At 35.3% G+C, this 24,886-nt stretch overlaps 1 long non-coding RNA gene across 1 annotated transcript; it reads left to right on the forward strand.

Annotated features, from left to right (window-relative positions):
- Window positions 1-2,046: 2,046 nt before the first annotated feature.
- On the forward strand, window positions 2,047-24,323 carry LOC130265203 (uncharacterized). Its single transcript, XR_008842571.1, has 6 exons — window positions 2,047-2,260; window positions 4,580-4,631; window positions 7,172-7,352; window positions 9,491-9,614; window positions 15,869-19,091; window positions 21,650-24,323. It is a non-coding gene; the product is annotated as an uncharacterized LOC130265203 (long non-coding RNA).
- Window positions 24,324-24,886: the final 563 nt, after the last annotated feature.

Below are 24,886 nucleotides of genomic sequence, written 5' to 3' on the forward strand. Positions count from 1 at the left end.
CCGCCGCCCCTCCCCGGCTCGCCCCGCTCCTGCCCCGCTGCTGCCCCGCGGCCGGCCCTGCACGGGCATCCCCCTGCATCGACAGCGGGCAGGCGTGTCGATGTTCTCCAGTAGCATTCTTTCTGACGGAAAAAAGAAATAATAGTAATAATGAAAAATCACGTGCCTGAGAAAAGTTATCAGGAATGTTTCTTTCGAGAAGCGGGAAAAAAAAACCCAAAAAAACAAAACAAAACAAAACAAAAAAAAAAAAAAAACCACAACCCATTAAAATGTTCCGTGCAAGTGTTGCAACAAGAGAAAAGTTGCAAAATGTACCAGCTACAGTACTTTCCCACTTTAGGCAACATGATCTGCCTACAACAAAAACTCTGGGCATTTGCAGATGCTATCCTTTTGAAATATTATTCTCTTCTCTTCTTGTACCTCAAAAAGTTTCCACATGCCAGAGTTCCTAGCCATTAAACACATCAAACACATTGACTCAGTTGCAGACATAAATCATGAGAATTTGTCAAGGGCATAAGAAAGTCTGAGTTTTTTTCCATTTAATATAAATTATTTGACTCATCTGCACAAAAAATAACTGTGAGAGAGTCTGGGGATCCACTGGTGTCACCACTAGTGTTCAACTCTGGGCAGTACAAGTCAGCCCTGAAAAGTCCTTTCCCTTTAAAGAGTCCAAGACATTTTAGAGTCAAGAGAAAGAGGATTGAAACCGGAGACATCAGCAGTGACTTTGGTTTCACAGTGAAAGCCAGGGCATCATCTTGAATTCCCAACCATTTGTTCTTAGACACTAGCATATATTTTCATACAACAACACAGAAACTAAATGGAGAAATTCTTCTGTAAAAAGAAAACAAGTATGTTAGATGACAGAATATGTTTCTGTTTTTTCAAATCGATAAGTTGAAAATGGAAAATCAGCTGTTATTGCTACTTCTGCAGCATCCTGTAGGGGCAGCAAGAAATTACCTTCCCAAGCCCACAGGAGTGCAGGAAGCTGCTTCCCAGTGAATCTGGTCACTGATGATCCCAATCCCTCTAATTAATTATGATTTCAGGCTATAATCCAGAATGTTGTTTCCTCAAGTGGCTATCAACATATATCCCAGTTAACAGCTCCATGACAGGTCTAAGAATATAAAAAAACCCACTGGCACACCAGTGTGTTAAAGGAAGAATATAGTAGAGTCTTCTTTTTGTGCTTCTGGGGTTTTTTTTTTTTTGGTTTTTGCTCCTCCTAATTATAGTAAAGTAGGGCATGCCATTTGAAATAACATCCTGATCTTTTTAAAGTACCTCTATGTTTATATAATAAGAATAACCAATGAAATTGCTTAAGTATTATACTGCTAAGAAGGCACAAAAACCTCCCTTGATCTGCTAGATCAGCTAGGTTAGTTGCTATATTCATCTAGTTGTCACTCTGCCAACTGGTGGTTTTATTTTATCACCACAGGAGGTGACAGAACGGAAGGCAAAAAGAGAAGCTAGTGGAGTTTAGTATGAAAAAAAGTGTGTTCAGATGAAGCCAACAATATTTTTAAGAAAATTGGGGATGAGAATAGCATTATGGTGTCCAGTGTAGGTCTAATCTGGAAATTAAATAAGGAATTGAATAATCAAGGAAATTAAATTGGATTGAATTTTTGAGAATTTATACCATGCTAGTACAGTACAGATTTTAGGAGAAAGCTACAAGGACAGGAAGAGAGAGGCAGAGAATAAAACGTGTTTTTGTGGTGGTTATGTCCCCAAAAACTATTTACAGAGAAATGCAGCAGATTTAATGAGTTTTTATAAAGTGCTTTACTCTGAGACAGTATCTAAAGCCATTGTAGAAGTTTAAGTTCCTGGCATTTAAGACAGGATACAAAACCTAACTGAAAATATGAGTGGTTCCTAGGGAAGTATCTAGAGTGCTCAGACAAAAAATAGTTAAAGACTGTGAGGTAAATTTGGTGAGGTGTTTGCCTTGACCAAATATGCTTATCAAAAGGGCAAATATGACCAACAGTCTATGTGTATATTGCAGTCAGAGGTACTTGCTGAAGTTTCTTTTCTATGTTATTCTGTATAGTGTACCACTTCTATCCTTATACCTTATACCACTTATAAGTTATACCTTGCATGGTACCACTTATGCAACCATAAGGAAAAAGACAAAATGCAACAGAAGCTTTCAGAACAAATGAGCAAGCTGACTAAATTAATTTTCTCTTTGACATTAGAAGGCTTTTAATCTTCAGTACAGGTAAGGTTTTGGAACAAAATAGTAATGGATTTACAGACTTCTAAAATTCCAAATGAAGATTGATCAAGTTATGACCAGGATGAAGACTGAGATGAGAACTGATTGACTAGGAAGTCCTTTTCTGATCCTAAGTGTAAAGAGGGATGGGATATTATATTCTAGCAGAAAAACGAGGATATTTATTGCAGAAGAATGTAATAAAATTAATACCGGAATACCTTGCAGAGGCACTATTTTAAAGAAAAAAATTGTTAAATTTGTGGAAGAACTATAAAATTGTGGCCCTTCTAACTTCACAGTACTGTGTTTGATCAGCTGTTTAGTCTGCAGTTTCACAAGTCATAGTTGTCCAGTTGCATGCCATGTCACATTTCTCTGCAATCATGGGAATGCTAGATAATACCTATGGTTTTGTTTAAGAAATAGAGTTGCATCATAAAGTATCAGAATTCCCATGCTCTGAATTTCGAGTGATTGAGTTTTTGCAATCAGATAAGGCAGATGGGGGGAAATGCATATTCAAAATATTTTTTTTCAAGAATCTCAAACCAACCCCCTCTCATATAAATGCCTGGTGGAGCAGCACACACCCACTTTCACATTGCAAGATTATCTCCCAGAAACTCAGTAAAACATTTTGTCAGTACAATATTCCTTTTGACTCCTCCAGCTATAACATAAGATGTAAAGCAGATTGCCTGGAGTCCTTAGAACACAATTTCCAGGCAGCTTTTCAGTTTTTGCTGTATCAGACTTCAAATGCTTGCACAATTTTATTTCTGATACCTTGCCAATAACCAAAATCTTCCTTGTTTAGTTATTTCATCTTTACTAGGTCCCTCTGCATAATTTTCTATTATTATGACTAGTTTAAAATTCCTGCAAAGAACACTGTGCAAACCAATGTTACTTATTCTTTTTGTTTTTTCTTTTTTTTTTTTTTTTTAATGAAGACTCTCCTTTTGTATCTTCTTTTAAATTTTTTCCAGTTATGAAAATTAGTCTTGAATTTTTACATACTTTTTGCTGTTTAAAGATGCAACTATTACTTTTACCAAGCATATTTCTCTGTTCATTCATCTGAAGAAGAATGATAGTTATCAGAGAGAGTCAGAATAAAATAGAAATTAGCCTGCCTGATTGGCTTGTAGAATTAGGAATTTCATGTATTAGTTATTTTTTTCTCTAGCCTATCTTCATTATTTTATATTACTTGTAAGATCTTAATCCTGTTTCGGTCCTGTGTTTGTTCTGGAATAATGTAAAAACAGCATTTTTGTTGCCTATGTGAGGTTTTCTACTTATTTATGTAAAAATTACCTGTTTTGGTCTCCTTTTGAACACATTAATATCTTTTAAAGTGAAAAAAGCAAACCTACAGCTATGTATACTTCTCCTGTAGGATCTAACTAGCAAAATGTATATTTAAATCCCATTGTACCTCAGGTAAATCAAATTCTTTTGTCACCACAGTAGTGCTTGTTTAGAGTTTTGTATCTATTTAAATTACAGTAATGTAGCTTTTAGTTTGGACTATGCCTAATTGTGACACCAATATGGGCCCAAAGAAGCAATATCAAATTCCCCCTATTTTGAATATATGACAAAGGATATATTTGCTTGAATAATGGTCTTTTTTAAGGCATGTGATTTTAATTTTTGGGAAGTCCAACCAAGATATCCTGAAGTTAAATACATGTAATTGTATGCTTGTTTGGTTACTAGGTTAGTGATATTAAGAGGGCTAAATTATATCCTGCAATTAATACCTATAGATATACCCATAATTTATTAAGCTGCCTAACTAATATGCCTCAATGTAGAAACCTAAGGCTTCTCCTGTTTTTGTCTCAATGTCATAATCTTTTACATTTAGCTAAACCTCACCTGCTTTCTGTAACCTTCATGTTGTTTGACCTGTAAACATACTCAGAGTAAATGATTTTCCACACAGTAAGTTCCATGTACTTTTCTTACCCTTTAATGAGTAGATCAATAGAGAATAATTAATTATTTATTTTCCGAAATATTAGTTTTAGTGTTTTCTGAAACTAGGAAGTCTCTTCTATTTTCTTTTTGCCTGGTTCACAGATTGAACAAAACTAAATTAAATTGGATCTACTTCATTGTTTGTTTCATCAGCAAATAGATAGTCTCTAGTGGCAGAAACCTAGTAAAATTTTATGGTATACAGTACATTCTGCATATACAGAGCAGGAACATTCATAGAATTTCTGTCTTATATACTATGCTTACCATAATGGTGGTTTGTTCTTTCTTAGTCGTGAGTTTAATCTATATATAATGTTCATATTGCAGGTGAAAATACACAGCCCCTCTGTTAAATCTGCTTCAGTGGTTTCATCCTCAGGTAAGTTCTACTCATCATGGTGAGACCACACCTGGAGCTGTGAATCCAGTTCTTGACAAAGAAGAGAGAAATTGAGCTGAAAAGTGTGGAGGCCCGCTGCAATATTGAAGGGACGGGAGAATACCTCTTATGTGGAAATGCTGAGAAAGACAGGACCCTTCAGCCTACTCAGAAGAGTAGGCTCTAGACCGGGATCTTATCAACATACCTGAAGGGAGGGTGCAGAGAAATCAGAGCCAGACTCTTCAGTGGTGCATGAAAATTATTAAGCTTCAGAAAATATCCTATTTTCTATTCTACTTTTTTCTCCCTAAAATATCTCTATTAACAAATTAAGCCTTCAAAGGTTTCCTTGAACAGAAAATACTCTAAAATTTAAGCTTTGCAGCTATTAATTACCTTTTTTGTTTCTTTTAAACCAGAAAGCAACAAAATAATGAAAATAACATTAAAAATATATATATCAGTTGAAAGGTGCAAATAAAAAAAAAGTTGTTCATGACATTTTTCACATAACGTTGTTCTGTGAAATACTTCATATTCTCCTTGATTCACTTTTACTTAATTTCTTACACAAAAATTATTAAATCAGTTTTATTTCAAATCTGCATATCTGTAAATTTGGACTCCATGTCATAAATATTAATGTCAAATCAAATACTGTAGCAATAAGATTTTATCTTCCACTAATAAATACATCAATACAATTGCAACACATACAAAACATTTGTAAATGTAATAAAGCAACCTGCTGGTTTTTCATTATCTCATTTTTGTTAAAAAATATAAATAAAATTACATTCATATTAATATTTAGAGGATAATTCTTTAAGAAATATAATTTAGTAGAATGTCTCAAGCTGACAAAGTAAGGCAACTGTTGTATGTCTGACTTTTTGAGATAGAGGAGCTGATAAAAATAACATGACTTATATCAAGTGGAAAAAACTTAAGAAACAGACAGATTCTGTGAGGTAGAAGTGGCTGCCCAGTGTCTCAAATATACAAAATTAAATTACATTTCACTTGGCCTGATACTGGAAGTTCCAGGAAAGGGCTCTAAATAGGACTGCTGAGAAAAACAAAACATTTTGCCAGGGTTTGTTGTCATTTTCATATTCTGTGTGATGGTATGAATTCACATTTCAAAATAACTTGTTGATTTCAATACTACTTTGTTTAGCATTTTTATTTACAAACATTGGTACACTCTGGAAATACCTAACTTGCTACTACTTCTATGGTCTTCATCTGCTTGGAAACCAGTACTTGATTAGCCAGTATTATGTAAATATCATGTAAAATATAATAATTACATTATTATGTTGAGTTAGACCTCAACATAATAATGTAATAATGTTTCTTAATAATGTGTTTAGGAAAATGTTAGAACCTATGTTTCTCTTTTTCTGATTTTGTTTATTTGTGCGCATTTTTTCAATAACAAAACTGAAAATGTTTATATGCTCTACAAAAGAAAGAAAGAAAGGAGTTCAGTGAATAAGATGTCTTTCAATTATCTACTAGAATGTAATTTCTAGTTTTTAAAGGCCTAAGAATGCTTAATGGCTAAAGGTGAATAGTGCATTCCATTATAGCAGTGGTTATGAACCCATGATTTCATCACAATTTGAAAGCACAGATGTCAGGTCTATCTGTTCTATGAGTTAATAGGGCTTAGGTCAATATCCATTTTCACCCACCTGGCAAGCAACTGCCCTGTTATACCTGCAGTGCTGTTTAAGAACTTACCTGTGACCCAAAAATTTGGTTGATACCATCAAAGCCGGTTTCTCCAGCTTTTTTAGACCATGTTTCTGAAGACAATTTCACCACAGCTTCAAAAAATTTGCTACAGCAATAAGAGATAGCAGCAAAGGGTAATTTGTCTAGTACATGCTAGTGACAGCAGACTGTGAGGTTCTGTTCTAATGCACACACTGAGGAAAGGTTTAACCATTGCTGTATCATATATCATGTCACTGTGAGAGGACAGTTCAGTTGTTTGCATATTAGTACAGGTATTAATTTAAAATTTGCTAAAATAACTGAAATGGCTGTTAATGGTATTAGAACATAGCTTTCATGATAGATTTAAAAAAAAAAAAAGGTAATGTAACAAACAATGGATGTGAGAAAATTTATTTATCTGTGGCCAAATAACTGAAGAGGGAACTGGATATTGCATTGTCATGGAATCACAGAATCAAAGACTGGATAAAAGTAGAAGGGTCCTTAAAGATCATCTAGTTCCAACCTGCTGCCATGGGTAGAGAAATATTTCACTAGACCAGGATGTTCAGAGCTCCATCCAATCTGGCCTTGAAGACTTCCAGGGATGGGGCATCCATAGCTTCTCCGGGCAGCCTGTGCCAAGACCTCACCAGCCTCACAATAAAAAAAAAAAAATCCCTAATATTTGATCTAAATAGATTCTGTTTTAAACCTGTTTCAGTAACCCTTGTTTCACTCCCCCCTGTCCTATCCCTACATGCACCTGTAAAATGTCCATTTCCATCTTTCCTGTGGGCTCTCTACAGGTACTGAAGGCTGCACTTAGGTCACCCAGAAGCCTTCTCTTCTCCAGGCTGAAAAATCCCAATTCCCTCAGTCTTCCCCCATAGCAGATGTGCTCCATCCCTCTCATCACTTTGGCGTCCCTTCTCTGGACTGTCTCTCCAGCATCTCCATGTCCTTCCTGTGCTGGAGGCAGCTCTGCAGGTGGGTTCTCACCAGAGCAGGGCAGAGGGGCAGAATCCCCTCCCTCCCTGTTGCCCATGGGGCTCTGGATGCAGCCAATACTTTTATTAGGACATAAAGGAATTAAACTTTTCTTTCTCAGTTTTTAAAGCAATCTACACTATGGCTAGAAGTTCCAATAATATTCTGCTTCAGCAAGCATTGCCACTCATCTTTGGAGCATCGGGGTCTGCTGTACACAGTGATAATCTGTTTTATAGTAAGTCTTTTATATTATTTCATAGTTGGTGTCAACAGTAATATCAGCCATGTATTGTTCTGTCCTAATACCTTAACACTAAAAGTTCAGAGTTATTTTTTGTTGTTGATTTGGTGTTTGGGTTTGGGTTGTGTTGGTTTTTCTTTTTTTTTTTTTTTTAAAGCTTTTTTCTGGAATTTGAAATCCAGTAGTATGACTGAAACTTCTCACATAACACAATACATTCAAAATTGCTATATTCATCTCATTCAAAGGAAACTAATAGGTCCACACCCTCACCTGAATTTTGGGAGAGCACAGAGGAACTTTTTCACAAGAAACACAAAGGAATTCCTTGACAAGAAAATGTTTTTCTTTTAAACTATGTATTTCTAGCATTAATGCCTTTCTTTAAGTTTCATTCAGGACTAAATTTAGGGTTTCAGAGGGCTAAATGTGCTTCTATGACAGGATTCATGCTGCATGGAAAGCAGACATCCACTTATGGTGATACTTCTTGAAGTGGATGATCTGATTTCCTATGCAAACACAGAGAAGAAGAAGTGAGACTGAGTCACCCCTGCTGCATATTAAACTAGCCCATAGTTAGCCCAGGGTTGGGCTGTTACCATAAATAAACAATTGCACTCTCTCTTTGGGCACTGCACAAATATTTTTAAAGCCATGTGTGAGTGTGTTAACAGGTATGGAAAAGCAGAGACTAGTTCTTTAGCTGTCATTGCATGGTGCTCTAACAGCTTAAACCAGTGATACATCAGCCAGGGCAAGTACATAACTCCTTCCAGCCTCCCCTAGCTCTCATTTCTCCTTCCAGACCTTGGAAGACTCTATCTCTGAAAATGCAGTAAACAAACTTTAATAGCTGCCAAATATGTAAATACAGGAAAAGAAGATTTAATGAGCACAATATCCGTGACTAGTTTATCAAAGCAAAGTCCTCAGAGGGCAGGGTGGCTGCAGTTTTCGCTCCCAAGAAGGAAGCTGAGATATTAGGCACAGCAACTATTTAATGACCACCAAATCCTCTCATCAGCAGCAGATATAAGATCATGACCCACACCTGCCTACTGCCCTGACCCTTCAAGGCTTTTCAGCTCTCTATTCTGTCTATGCCAGTTCCCTGACTCCGTACCCTTCTAATTTTTGCGTCACAAAAATTTTGAGCTCAATCTTGTCAACACTTACTGACACTTGAAGAAATATTGATTTTATTTCTTTTGTTGGAATCTCTTTTTAAGTGTGTACAAGCAATAAAGTCAGTAAAATATTATGTTTTTACTTGATTAGAAATTACTTTTTTTCACCAATACTAAAAAACAGTCATTACACATTTCTACAAAGTCTTCAACAGTGGTTTTTTAAATACTGTTCCTCCTCCTGTCTTCGGATTTCCCAAATTATGAATTCTCCTGCATTTAGCTTAATTTCTTCCTTTATATCAGTATTGGGTCAGCTAAATATTTTAGCCACAAGGAAGTAATTTTCCCCTATTTCATGTTTGCTGGCAGAAATCTCTTCAACTTTCATTTGGCTTGAAACCGGAGGTGAGACTAAGTAGTTTTGTTCCAAATTAGTCAGTGCAATTTCACAAGAGTTCTTTGGGCAGCAGCCAGAAGCGGAAATGTAAATATAAAAAGATCAATGCCACTGCTTGAAACATTGTTTTAGAACTACATTATTATGTCTGAGACCAGTTTAAAAAATCCTGAAGACTGAAAGGCAATAAAACATAGTAAAGTAAATCTATGGACTATATCAATGTCACTATTTTCGTTTATATAATTTGACTCTCTGGCCTATTCAAGACAGATAATAGGCTGACTCAAGTTCAGGAGGAGAAGTTTCCGAAGGAGAAACTTAATGTAGGTATATAATTTATATATTTAATGTATTATTTTAGGATGAACTGGGATTGCTGGACAGTTGCTACATCATTGGCTTGTGAGTTTAAGTTATTTGTATTCTGAATTCAAAAAACACAGTGAAACTTTGTTTGTATAACCAAGACTTCATCATTAGCAAAGGTAAGACTCTAAATAAACACACATGAAAGTCTGAATTTGGCTGTTTCTGAAATAATTTCTCCTCTTTAGCTCATGGTCAAATCTAGTGGGCTTTAAATATTATGTCTACATACGAGAACTGAAAGATTGCCTATAGAAATATTAACTTTGGGGAAGAATCGTGTTCAATTTGATAGTTCCCAGGACAGACATTATAATGAGACTAGCAATAGTTTTCTCCTCAGTACCCAGGCAACGTATTTATTAAAACACTTTTCAGCTGCTCCGTGGCAAATTAAAATTGTAGAAAGTTTTTTCCGATATTTGGCATAAACTATTCAGCAATACAAATCTTTTACATTTATTATTGCCATTATTTAATTTGATATTTTGCATCCATTATTGTCATAATTTCAATTGACAGGTGCTACTTTGCTACTAACATTTATTTTGCAGACATATGTACATCTGATTTGAGGTGGCCTAGTGGCAAGGGAAACCTCACTTTTTTATGTTGGCATTTGCATTGATGGAAATTACTTTTGTGAGTAGAATGGAGTCAATTCACAAAAAGAATTTCTATAATCAATCATTTCAGTAGCAAATGAGGAAAAATATGAAAACTGAAAAAACAAATAATATAAAATAACATAAAATGTTATAAAAGTTTCCCAAATTTTACAATCTAGAGTCTTGCATGCAGCTGTTATGTTTTCTTACCAATCTTTCAGCAAAATAAAATATTAATGTTTTAATTAAGCAATAATTCATTGAGGAGCCTTTACTGCCATCATAAATTGCTTCTGTTTGCTAGCAGGATTAGAAGAGAAGCCACTTAAGGCACTGGAAGACAAGTTATTTTGATAAAAGGAAGCTGTAAATGACATATTGCTAAATTGCTTGCACTTTGAGCAGCATTTCCGTCCACAGCTAGCAACTGTATTCTTGCACTTCATTTTGTTCCTCCAACATCACCCTCCTGTATGTCTGCATTGCATGGACAAAACCAAATTCCCTGTCTTTTCTGTAAAATCCTCTCTGCTCCTATTCCAAGTTAAGCTATGCTGTCACTTTCATCCAAAACTGCAAGGAAAGGGTCATTTATTCATCTTCTATCCTTAAGTTCATATGTCTATTGATGTCTATAATGAGACTGGCATCTTTATTTTAACAGCTACACTTGATTCGTCTTCTCTTCCCAACCAGATGGAAAAAATGTTCCTTTTAAAATAATTAATATTTTAAAAATAGATAAATAGCCCATATTCCTTCTGTCTTAAGAAGGAAGGTGTTAGTAAATTTTTCAATCAGTATGTGAATATTCTAAAAAATTCCTATGCATTTTTCTTAGTCATCATATAACTAAGTGGTAAATTTGGGTAACAGAGTCAAAAAAAGAGGCTGGAAAAGTCTGCTTCAAGAGATACAGAGAATTCTGCTTGCATTCCACATGTCTAAATTTGAGATCTCAGATGATTGCAAATATCATACTTTGAATATTGGTGAGCTAATAAAAAATGTACCAAGTAAAACACAGTGTAAATACTAGGTTTATATTTACAATATTCTTTCTTGGAAAAAACAAAAATTAAAGTGCCAAGAATATTAATTGTTGAAAAAAATAAATGTCTTTTGTTAACATGTATTTCATTATTTTAGAACTGAAGTGCAAAATACAGGATGCCATATATTTTCATATACATTTATTAATTCCATTCTTCCTTTTATGTGAGTGAACTCCTTCAAATTGTAGCAGAAAAGGTCCCACAGATACCACTAGAATGTACCAAAACCAGGGTCATTTTGAAAAGAATGGTAAGACGAATATTTCAGAATATATACCTTGCAGTATTGTAACAGAAACCTAACTTAATATTTATGACTCCCAAATAAATAAATATTTTATTTTTTACAGTTAAATAGCATTTTTTCAAGATTTAAGATAAAATTAGAAAGAACAGTGAGTCATAAAGTACAAAATTATGGCCATGTTACTGAAGAAACTGCAGCTATCTGTTGTAGGAATTCAGTTCTCACAGGGAGTAATTCAATAACGGAAGCACTAAGAATCACTCATTCCTTTGGAATGTGACTACATTATAAATAGACAGACATTAATACTAGGAATAAATTCTAAGTGATACATTTAGACAATGCAAATATAATACTGGAAAGGTCTATGTACAGTGCAGTTTGACCTTCTGCAGAGTTCAGGAACTGTCTGCCTTGTAAAGATCAACATACGGGAAGGTTGTATCACAAGCAGAACTATCTCTTTCTTTCCCTAGACATCTTTCCCACCTGCCTATCTACTTGAAGTCTCCCACTTTATTCATTTGATGGCAATGTGATGAAGTCAGGCTAGACATTTCTAGCTGCATATTTACTTTAGTTTCCTTTGCCTGGGTGCCTTGATATGTGTAAGGAGGTAAAGTCTCTTATCACACTCATTTACATCCATCTGTTGGCTATTCAGTAGTCATCATGAGATTCTAGTGCTCTGCCTAATCTTGGGAGAAAATGGTCCTTTTCTGAGAGCACTGACAAAGAATATTTGTAGGCAGTTATTCTACAAGGCTCCATCTTGTTGTTCGTATTTTATTATAATATTAATTTGTTTAAGGCCATTTGGACAGACATTCTGATACTCTTGGATTATAATGTTCAACTCTATATCATTATGTATCAGCTCTTTCCCCTCAGCATTGTCCAGCAAAGACGAGTGCTTGAAGACCTCAGTCCAGACAGGTAATAAGCTAGTGAGCTGAATCATAGCAGAAGCAGCACCCTCTTTACTGAGGAAGAACATGCAGAAGTTGTTTTCATGTTTGTATATGGCTCTTGTCACATAGAAAAATTACTTTCAGGTAGCTGCCACAGACAGGAATATATGGTGAAAAATATGCTTTTAGCCTTACTTTTGGAAAAAAACCTCCTGAAATTGTCAATGTCATCAATATCTAAGTTAAAAATTAAATGATACAAGCAATTTTATCATAAATGCAATGATACGATGCAGATGATACAAGCAACATTCTGGAATATGTTATTAAGAAAAATTATCTTCTTTTATCATATGATTGTTCATATCTGTTGCTCTGGATTCGTCATTAAAACAGAGTTAGTAGCAACAAATGCTTTGGCCATTTTTGAACAGTGAGGAGTGATACAGATTTCTCTTTTTTCTGTACTGTGTTCCCCTCACTTAGTGAGCAGACTATGAATGGGCAAGAGCCTGTGAGGGGACACAGCCAGGATAACTGATGCCAGCTAGCCAAAAGGATATTTAGTACCTCATGAATGTCAGGCTCAGCAATGAATGTTGGAAGTAGTAGAAAGAAAGGGATGCTTTTGGATTCTGGGGTGTCCAAGAGTGGCAATAAGCATCAGTCTGCTTGTAGCAGCTGGTGGCTGTTCTGTCACACTTGTTTTACCTTTCTCTTCCCTTCACTTGTCAAATAATTTTTTTATCTTGATCTATCAAGTTTTTTTCCTTCTGTTCTTCCTAGTCCCTTACCTATTACATGAGGCAAGAGAAGGAATGAGTGAGTAGCTGTGTGGGTGTGTCTTCTGGCTGAGGTTAAACCACCACATCAAGAAAATTTTGGGAGTTTTTTGTGAAGTAAAAAAGAACACAACACATTACCTTTCTGGAGTTGCTTTTAGCAGTTAGTCTTTCCTCTTTGCTTGAATTTCAATCCAGATTTCTTTCAGATTCTAGGGAAGAACAAAAGAAAAATCCCTAATAGAAATTTGTTTTGCAGGACAAAATTTATTTAAAGACATTTTTAGCAAAAATTAGTATGTGTTACAAAAAAAAATTAAAAAAAAAAAAATCACAGTTTCCTATTTCTATTAGAAGAGTTTTGATAGAAAAACATAGCTAGTTGCTAATTCACTATTGACTTTAATGGGGATTTTTTTTACTTCATAACTGCTTTTCATTCTATTAATTTTTCCTTTTCATACTATTAATGTGGAGTCTATCAATATGCATATGCTTTAAAGCAGAAAATGAAAAGATGCCTTTTAATCATAAACAACATAAATAGTAAAAGGTTTTATTAAATTGAATGTTTCTGTTATGTACTGAAATGATCAACTACATTGCATAATCCATGCCAATTTCATGTGTCTTATTGCTTATTTTATGCTATTGGCTACAACATTTCATAATACTCACAAAAACACTATTTTAGCATTTGATAATAACCACATTCTGCATAATCTACCAAGAATATTTGCATCAGTCATCATTCTACCTTCTAATTGCCTGCTTTTGTCCCACAAGGTACTATGTGAATGAGGACATGAAGGGGATCATTAATGAACATTATTTATGGTCTTTATTGAGTATAGACTACATTTGCAAAGTTAGAATGACAAAAAGAACATGGTTGTAAAATGGGAGGTAATGATCTTTTCCTATTGAATACTAACAGTTACGGAGATTGAAGTAATTTACTCTTCCATGTGACATCTCATTGTCTGCAGGTGCAGAACATATGTGATCCACTTTTCTGCTGAGAGAGATCTTTTGTCTTACAGAAAGGCATACCATTGTTCTGACATCATTCAAAATTCATTGTTTCCTGTGCTATCTTTGATTTTAATCATATGTAACAGAGCTAGAATCTAGACTTTCTAGTATACAGGTTAACTATGTGAGAATATGGACTAATTTTACATATGGGAAGAAATTTGGAGGAAGAAAGGGAATGACATTTCAAAGCCTGTAGTGCCAAATTTAATAGGCTGTGTGTAGGCTGAAATTGGCAGCTGCAAAAATGCAGTATGTGAGCCAATCATGAGGGTAAGAGTTTCCAAGAACACCATGTGAGTTCACAGTGGTTTGCAAAGCTGACCATGTGAGTTATGCGACATAATTTAAAAAAAAAATACAAAAATAAACAAACCTCTCCCCAAAAAAACAAAACAAAAACAACAAACCATGCAATCTAATTAAAACAAACAAAAAGCCCCAAACCAAACCAAACCAAAAACAAACAAAAAACCCAAATAATCCCAAAAAAAGAGCACAGGTTCAACAGAAAGAAACTGAAGATTTGAGAGCAATAAATTATATTTTCTTTCTATATTACAGTAGTGAGGTATTTGGGCATTTACAGGGCATTTTTGCACCAGCTTCAGGGTACATATGGATCAATAAGGATGAAAGATACAGAGATGTGTGAAGGTCGAGACAGTGTGATCTACAGGGGAAGCTTGAGTAGCTGCAGGAAAAGAAAAATGAAAGGGGATAAAATTTGAAAAGGTTTTTCTTAAAGGGAAATGGAAAAAACTGTTCTACCTGTCCGAGTGGAATAGCACATTTGCTGCAAGATTTGGGTGAAACAGTGGGATAAATGGGTGAATAATGATGGCTGTAAGGAACCAGAACAGATTTCCTGGTATTATTGTAGTGTTTCCTTCACTGGAGGTCGTTAGGACTAAGTTAAACAAACCTTAGACTTATTGAAGTTGTGATTAACGTGGCTTTGAGCACAGAGTTAGTTCAAGTGACATGTTACTCAATGTGTGTACAAAGCTTTATGGTTCTGTGAAATGAGTGGTTCTATAAATGACTAATTTGTAATGAAAAATATTTCCTTCGAATTAAAAATCGAAGGGTTTTACAGACAAACTTTCAGAACAAAAAAATCTTCACATCTTCATAATTATCCCTATTTTTCCCTTCAACTATTTGATACAACGATTATAATTTCATGAGTATTTTTACCCTCTTAGGCATGGGATTTTTCCTTTTAGCATACATAAAAAAAGGCAAAGCTATTCAATAGGGCTGCATATTGGATCCTGAGTTTGAAAAACCTACTGACAAATATATTCTTTCCTTCCCCATGGTGACTGTAGTCCCACAAGGCAGATACTCCAGCTACCAAATTTTCATTATTCAGTTTCCATTTACACAGTTTAGATATTGCAACTAACATGTAAATTTAGAGTAGAACATTCATATTCTAGGAACAATAGGAACACTGGCTGTTCAGACCCATTTCAGCAGTCTCATGGTCTATCAGAACCTGCTTTAAAATTGCCGGAAATAAGATGGAATAACACAGTATGTTTTGAAGTGTAGGGACCTAATTAGAAAATTGTCTATTGACATTCTCCATATTATAATGACACATAACCATAGGAAGCATTTACGCAGTTCAGTGAAAACAAAGACCTGAAATAGTCTTCAAATTAACCATTATGTGTTTCATGGAATTTCAGATCATCTGCTCACATTGTACTCCTTGTTTTTGCAGAGAAGGAAACCAAGAAGACCATTGATTTTCACAAACATGGAATGGTCCACAAAAAGAAAGGACAGTCCTTCTGCCATACGGAGCCTTGTGAAAGAGATATAGAATGTGTTGATATTGCCAGGGAAGTATGATCTGACTGGAGGAAATATGAAAATGTTGTCCCTGCCTTGCTCTTACCATGTACCCTTGGCTGAATTAACGTTTTCACTGATTTTCTTCCAGAAGTTTCTAGTATTAGCGTTGTGTTGTTAGGGCTCAGAGGGACTATATATTACCCCCATCTCAGAACCTTCCCTCAAGATTTTGAAAAGAGTGAATATAATGCAGAGCTTGTCTGTTCTACTACAGCTCTGAAATAGCAGAGGACAATTTTAAAGGGGCTAGGGGGCTATTTGATATTGAAACTGGATTAAACAAGACAGACATGATTAAAAAGAATGAAATGCATAGACAAAGAGTGTCACAAGTCTGCCGCCAGAAGGGCCAGGCTTTCTGTACTCGTCTTGCAACTGTTCTGTGGGTAATCCTCCATATGATATCCTTCCATAAATTTACTATTGGAAAAAAATACTCTAGGATAAGATATCTCTGAGTCTCATAGGCTCCTAGACACTCCTTAAAGAAAATATATATTATTTAACTGCCTACCCTTTTGCTAGGTACCTTATTATTGCAGGAATATGACTAAAACCATAGACAATAAAAGCATCAGGTAGGAATTTGACAATGTGATGACACAGTGGGACATACATTCTATTTTGGGATGTCTGTATATCACAAATAGAAGGTCAATTTCATTACACACTAGAAATGTTTCAAATCATTTCATGGTGGCAATTAGGTAGCCCTGTAAATTGCAGTGGTCAAACCACGCCATAGGCGAGATGGCCAATCTCACATGAAACTTTCTGAGGAAAAAAATTATCATCACATTAATACTTATATGAAACTGGAAGTCAAAGAGCACAAGAAATCCCAGTTAATAGTAAGGACAAGTAGTTCCACTGAGTATCGAACCTATATTTCTACAAGTTTTGTGTTATCACAGTGATGCCAAAACCAAAGAGAGGCTTTCCATAATTTCTCTTTTAACTCAAAATTGTCAAAGACTAAATTCGTTTCATAAAATCAACATTTTCTTTATATTTCCTGATTTAATTTGATCATAATATGTATTACAAACAGTTTTTTTTAAAAAAATTCTTAACCTATGGTTTTAAAGTAAACACTTTTCAATTGTTGAACTGAGTTAGACTTTGAGCTGTAACAAAATGGCATGGACATAGTGATAGAGAAAATGCAAGAAAAGAAAATGCACAAAAAATGTGGTGCAAAATTATACAAGATGTGACCAAGAATATGTGTTGATTGTTTTTGTATTTTCTTTACATGCCACAAGATGGCATCAATTAGTTTTCAATGGACAGAAACTCTCAGCTAAAAAATTACTTTTTTATTCCACAGGTTTAGGAAAAGCATTAAAAAGGAAAAAAATGCACGGTTTTTTCCCTAATAAAATGCAAAAATTTTCAAAATAATTTCTATATTAACTAATGTAATGGGAAGAAAATTATTAATTAAATAAAATATTTTGAGAGCTGTATATGTAAACTGAGTGTAAAAATGTAAGCAGAGGAATCTGATGTTGAAATGTATCAGACTTACACTGATTCAATAACATGTACTGCTCTAGCAGATAAGTTGCTAAATATGGCTGAAGGAAAATGTAGAATAGAAGGTAGTATCATAATATACCATCTTGCTCCACAGAAAGTTCATCACAATTTTCAAAAAGTGGCTTCAACGAAGGAGTTTGAATTTGTTTCCAGATTTCCTAAAGGTGTCTTTTTTTCTTGGACTCCGAATTTTCTGTTAAAATAAGTTTCTCTTGTTTTATCTTCACTGTGTTTTTCCTTCACAATTTCTTTAAATATGTCTTTCTTAGTCTCTCAAAGACCAGGAGCAATAGATGTAAAGGAAAGTTTTTGAAAGTAGCATCTGTGACAAAGGTCATTTCTCTGAAGGGTATGTTAGGAAAGCAAGAATTGTGCTGTAAGCACATAAATAAGAAATAGCAAGAAAACAGTTAAAAGCTGAGGAAGAAGGAAGTAAATGCAAGCAAAGAAAGGAGAAGTGAAGGTAGTCTTGGAGTAATAGAAATTGCTACAAATAATTGTATTGATACTTCATAGGTTATCTAAACCTTGGGACTTGGGATTTCCCCCTCATAATACCCAAATTGTTCTTTCCAAACTGTTGCAAAATGTTGCCAGAAACTGATTATCCATGACAGGTCTTTATTCAGCCTACAAAGATATAACAGAGATAGAGAAACTATAATCTGTAACTGAGAAGTAAGATGCAGAATCATTATTCCCAGTCTAAAAGGGAAGCCCTCTAGAAATACCTTTATCAATTTTAAGGAGGATATTTTTGGGGGATGGGAAGGATTATTATTGCTAATAATGAAAGCAGATATCCAGCGCCTGTTTTCAGAACAGTCTATGCCATCCCATTAGTATCCTTTACAATTGCTAGAGCTTTTATAATGACATAATATAGGAGTGTTCTGCTTCTCTTCTCCTTATCTGTGTGGGACAGAGGCTCTAGCTTTTTCATCCTGTCAACTGCATTAGTGAAGTCTGAGCATATCTCATATAATAGCCAGTATTTCTTTGATGGTATAGAACTGAAAAGAGTTCTTGGACTGTTACCAAGTATCTGAGAGCTCTTAATTGTCTTACATCTTCTTAGACAAAACTAGGAATTACCAAGAATTGCACCATGTTCCTTATAGACATTTTCATTGGTCACAGGTATAATTTTTCATCATTATTATCATCATTGTTGTAATTGTTGTTATTGCTAAAATTATCCTATGCCTTTGTTTAATCTCAGTTTAAGCCTAAAACAGCAATGACTGCAAGCTGGCTCCAGTTTGAGAAGCCTGTAGCTCTGAAATCCAGCACCACCCCTTAAACTGGATATTATACAATTAAACACTGAAAAGACTTCAAATAACAGATCTGTCTGCTGCACAGTATTTCAGTAAAAGCCCTCAAAATCAGTATCCTGGATAAGAGAATAAAATAGCTCATACTGCAAAAGAGAATATTTATGCCTGATTCTTTGGGTATCTATTGAGGGAAAAAAGACTCAGCATGAGAAGCAGAAGAACAAAACCCTGGAGACTGACAGAATATACAGAAGGCTTCTGATGCCAGTAGGTAATGTAACTGTGTCATTTTCAGAGGAACTAACGGACCTATCTTCTATATTTAGACAACCTTATATACTAAATGACAACACAGAATTACATTTATTAACTGAGTATCCAGACACTTACAAGTATCTCTGCGTGAGTAAGCAAATGTATCTCTCACATTTGTTTATATCTTAGCAAACATGTAACTACATCATTTCACCACTAGAACTTACCTTTCTTTCAGCGGGTGACAAGGGATTCTAAGTGAGAATCAGAGATAGAAGAAGAGATGGAAATTAATAGCTTATGATGTCCTGGATTCATCTAGGAGAGAGTTAATTTCTTCTTAGAAGCTGTTGTTTTGGATTCAGTATGAGGATAATGTTATTTACACACTGATGTTTTGGCTGTTGCTAAGTAGTGCTAAGGACTTGTTTGTGTCTCATTCTCTGAAGTGAGGACCTGCCCATGAAGCCAGCAGGGAGAAAAGCCAGGACAGGTGACCTGAACTGACAAAAGTAGTTTTTCAATCACAGCATGTCATGCCCAGTATAAAAAATGGGGGAGTTACCCAGAAGGAGGGCCATGTAAGGACTTAAAAGAGCGCAGTTCCATGTCTCAAAAGAGAGCAGAAGGAACTTTCCATATGGTAAGCCACCACAGCATGAATTTAAGACAAGGAATTTGCAAGAGGAAGGTGCTAATTTCAGGCCTGGCAGTGGTGAGGTCAATTTAGCACATCCTGATTAATGCATCTGATGTCTTAAGTTTTAGCTTGCATATTTTCCAGATTCTGTACTGGATTAGTATTTAACTCTAAACTTCATATAAAGTGTTAGCAAGTTCTTTTCATAGTTTAGTTAGACGAAGCAATCCCTTTCCAGTCTGAGAACCAAAGACACCGTTGCAGCTTCAGGCCCAAAAAGTAAAAACAACATGAATTGAGAGCAATCTTGGAGGATGTGACTTCATAACGTGGACCTGTAATTGGACAATTAACCCCAGTACGTAACTGGACCAAACTTTTAAAAGTGTGAAAATTTGTGACCGGGTATTCATCTTGGGTGTAGCTGCAGGCGGACTCTTGTACTGCCCAAGGCGTACCCTCTGAAGGACTTTTAATAAATACCTACTTTATTCCTTTAACACTGTCTAGCCACTGTTCCAAGTAGCCTCTCATGGCACCACATTCAGGCAAATACTCCTACTCTGACAAGCTGTGGGAAAGGAAGCAACTGCTCACATATATCTCACTTCAAGTTGTGGGAATGGTATCAACCACAACCCCATGGATTCCCAGAACACATACTGTATAAAGGTGCTATGCCCAGAATAACATCTCTGGCACCCCTAACAACAAAAAGGCTGAGGCAAAAAGGGACTAATAGGACACAGATGGATCCGCGGGTTGTGATTATCTTTGGGTGATCTCTCTCTCCATTTTCTGCACCAAATTTTTCTATTTTTTCTCTTTACCTCAAATTTACTGTTAATTAAGTCGGTATTATTGAACTTCAGCACGTGGTCTCATTTGTATCTTAATTCAGGTAGCAGAATCTTTCACTTCATAACACATAACACATAGCAATTCATTCATAACACACTAAGGGAGACTCAGAAATGGGCTGGACATCAGTTAGCAGGTGATGTAAAATTGTATTGTGCGTTGCTTGATTATTTTTTTTAAAAATTATCATTACTGTTATATTTTTCTTTATTTCAGTTTTTAGACACTTCTTATTTCAATTTTCCTCCCCTTTCCATTGTGGGCTGCTTAGCTGCCAGTGGGGCTTAAACCACAACAGAAATTTATACCTAGTTTTTGAATGGAAAACATCTTCTTCAGTTGTGCATCTATTCTGAAATAAGTCAGTGTTAAAGACTGTGTAAATGGTTTTTCTGTTTGGAAATATTTTTTTCTTAATCTTGAATGGTAACCCATTTTATAGCTAGCATAACATTTACAACAAGCAGGATAATTTATATTACAAATAAAGACTATTTTTTACTAGTGTGCCAGAACAAATTATGCAGTTACTTAGATCATGTGGTCTCCCATACCACCAAATCTGCAATACATATTGTGTTAGCTGGTTTGTTTAACAGCACATGAACATAACAGTCAGTTTCTGTCCCAGTGGAAATAGAAAAGCTAATCATATGTCTTTTAATCAGACACTTGGCAGAATGCAATGCTTTTGTTCTGCATAGGTGAGTGAGATTGAGAGATTGCTATTCTGGCAAAATATGCTGTATTATCTAAAGTAATATGAAAATGAGAAACGAGTACAAAACACAGTTACTCCATTTAGCTAGCAAATTTAGTTCCTTTCAGTTGGATTTTGTTCTTGTCCTTGTGAAGTTGGCAAAAGTATTTCCTGTGCTTTGGGAAAAACAAGGACTGGATCCACCATGATAGTGAAGCATGACACAGATAGAAGTTTTAATGTACAGAGGCTGCTGTTTTGAATTACAGGATCACTCATGCAGTTCAGCTTGAAAATAGGACAGATGCAGAATCCATGTGATATTTTAATTAAGGGATAATGTAATTATCATATATATTCCTGTTCCAGGATAACAGTCTTCTGCTGCTGGATGAAAGCCAAGAAAGCCAAACAGTTAATGAACATAAACACTGCGATGCAAATGTTTCCAAAGAATGGACATTCGACCTTGGGATATAATTTTATTTTAATTGTTTCTGTTAAAGAAGGTAGTTAGAAAATTAAATGACTCATTGAATATGGCTACACCACAGTGACAATTTTTGCTGCTAATCAGACTATGCCTACAGGAAGGAAACTCCTCCATATACTGTTTGCTGCAAAGAGAGGCTTCTCTATTTAAAATAGTAGTTAAAGGTATCTTGAATGCTGCCTTTCTTTGCCCAATATGTTGTCTTAGTGTTATCAGCACAGATCTACTGCTTTGCAGCATAGCTGTATACAGCTTCTCCTCACCTTTAACTGTTTCAAATTATTCACACGGATCTGCTTTATTATTTATGGAGGGCTAATGCTTAAGAGGCTTCAATGTAAATATGGACCAAATTGTGTTACAGATACATCCTAGTAAGATCCAGAGTCTGTTCTCTATGGAATTTAACACTTTTCTATATATTTGTATGTTTCCATATAATTTACAGCTGTTTGTATTGCAATGTCTCTACTGAAACACATATCTTAATTTAATTCATAGATAAGCCTGGTACTCAAGAATCTGGGTGATTGTTATAGCTAATATTACTAAATTGTCTTTTCTGAATAATAAAGTTTTACAACTGCAATAAAATAAAGCAATAAAGAAGACAACAAACTGCTCTTCATAGGTATACACAGAACTGGGATGAAGAAGACAGAAGTAGTTTGGTCTGCTGATCTGTTCCTACCTGTCAATTTTTTCTCCTAATGTATATGTATATAAAATGGCTATCTACCTCTCTTGGGCTTTCTACAAAAATCACTGAGTCATCATATTTTCTGTAAATGTCAGTGACAATAGCCTGGCATTAAACAATCTTTTAAAAAGACTGAAAGAGAAAGACTTTAATATGGCTATAAGGGAAACACAAATTGTCGCACTGGGAAAAAATTCCTGAGCAGAGGGTTTGCAAAACTGTGGAACAATCTCCCTATGGAAATGATGCTGTATTAGTTACCTTAGATGTTGCCAATTATATTGAACAGATCTCTGATAAAAATAGCTAAGTGAAGCTAGCTTTTTGGAAAAAGTACTTGTCATTTGGTTATGAATTCCATCTGTGGTGGGTCCAGGATCACATCTTTAGCATACAAGACTTATCAATCACAATTTTAATGGTAAACAGTAGATCATATAAACTGAAAATGGGACTTTCCTTGTTTTTTACCCATTTGCACTGTATTAACTGTTCCTACCAGCAGAAATCCATGTGTAATGTGAATAAAGATTCATTTTGAAATTTTTACTTCAAATAAACTGATTAATGCATGTCATTCAATTGGAAAGTATTGAAACTGTTTCTAGTAGTTTTCAGAATAATTTTGCAGCCTTCTTCTAGAAGTCTTATAAATTTAGAAAATTTTGGTATTTGGAAAATATAAAGAATAGGAAGATATATTTAACTGGAAGCAGTATTTTCCCTTCTTATTGATGATCACTTTAACAGACACAAACAAGGTTACAGAAATCTACTAGCCTTGATTTTTCACTTGCACTCTGACCTTTTCCATCATACCAGCAGTACAAAAGCCCTTTAAAATGGAAATAACCCAGTGGCACAAGGAGTTACTGATGTAAATTAAAATCAGGTTCAGTGAGTAGAAATAAGGCTGAGGAAAATTAACCATGTAGTGAAGAAAGTAAAATGCATTCTCCTGAAATAAACTCTAATTACACAAGGGAGAGAAAGTTCAAAAAGACCCTGAATCTCAATGCACAGGAAGTCAGGCATGAGCAAAGGAAAGGTATTGCTGCATGTTACTCTAAAACAGACAAGGAATCCCCTCCCTGCCTCCCACCCACATCTATTGATTTTACAGCTGCAGATGGTTTTTTCCCATACTTTATACAGTGATTTCTTCATTTCAGAGAAGATCAAAATCTTCTTTTAAATCATGTCTGAAAGATCTTGGACTACCATCCTAAGAGTATTCAAGTCATTGAGGCATTAAATGCATTCCCATCTGCACTGCTCACATAATTATAGCATACCAAATAAACTAGCCAAGGAAACTCAGAAAAAATTCAAGATGACACTTCTTTTTTCTTCCCATGAAAAGTCAGACCATAAAGCAAGTAGCAAATATTAATATGTCTCTCTGCATTCACTGACTTTTGGGGTAAAAATGCAGTTCAGGATTAAGAAGAATGTATCATGAATTGTATCAAGAGACTAACGATTAATCAGCAAGTGTCCAGGAAAGATCAGTGTGAAACAAACACAAATTTCAGGAATTTCTTAAGGAACTGTTAAAGTCAGGCAAACTACTCTATTTGCTGCAAATAAATTTGCTGTCTTACATCTGAATTTGAATTGTCCTTTTCTTTTTAGCTGATATGCTATCAGAAGGAAGCAATATTAGGAAGCAATTAGAACATTATCAATGACTGTTGGCGAAACAAGGAATATTACAAAACTCAGTAATCTTGACCTAAGGCAAAACCATCAGTATTTATTATCGTGGTTGGCTTGTTTTGTGTTTTCCTTCGTAAGAGCATGAAAATATAACATCTATGACTTCTATAAAGTTCCTGGAAACAAATAAAAAAGCCTCACTGAACTATGGCTCGTCAAATCTTGGCTTTTCAGATAAGTAAAAATAGTTCATGGATGTTTGATTTCTGCTATGTGACTTAGCTGCTTACATTGAAATATATATGTGGTTGGGGGAAGGTTTATCTAGGGTAATGGCAAAGACATTCAGAATGGTTTATTTAGGAAATCTTGCCAAACATTTAAAAAAGTACATGTCGAGATCCCCCACTCTTCAATCTTTCTTCTGGCTAGCTCTAGGTCAGAGATAGAGGGGATTCGGCATGGACAAAGCAAAAGACCAAAGGGTCTTTCCTGGGTAATCCAAGGTTTATTCCTGAACGGGGTCCAGGGAAAAGATAGGGAGCATGGAATGGCGGCTTTTTTCAAACCACGGGTGAGAGGAGGGGAGACCGAGCTGCAGCCACTGAGGTTGCACGGGTGGGGAGGAGCTAAGGGACAGCTGAACCAACTTCACAGAGCTTCAGGGGAGTACAGAACAAACCGTTTTTCTCAGTGCAATATAAACCAAATTAGTGAAATACAACAAGTAAACATAAAATATATTCCCAGCAAT

The sequence above is a fragment of the Oenanthe melanoleuca genome, chromosome Z, assembly GCF_029582105.1.
Source record: "Oenanthe melanoleuca isolate GR-GAL-2019-014 chromosome Z, OMel1.0, whole genome shotgun sequence".
Classification (NCBI taxonomy): domain Eukaryota; kingdom Metazoa; phylum Chordata; class Aves; order Passeriformes; family Muscicapidae; genus Oenanthe; species Oenanthe melanoleuca.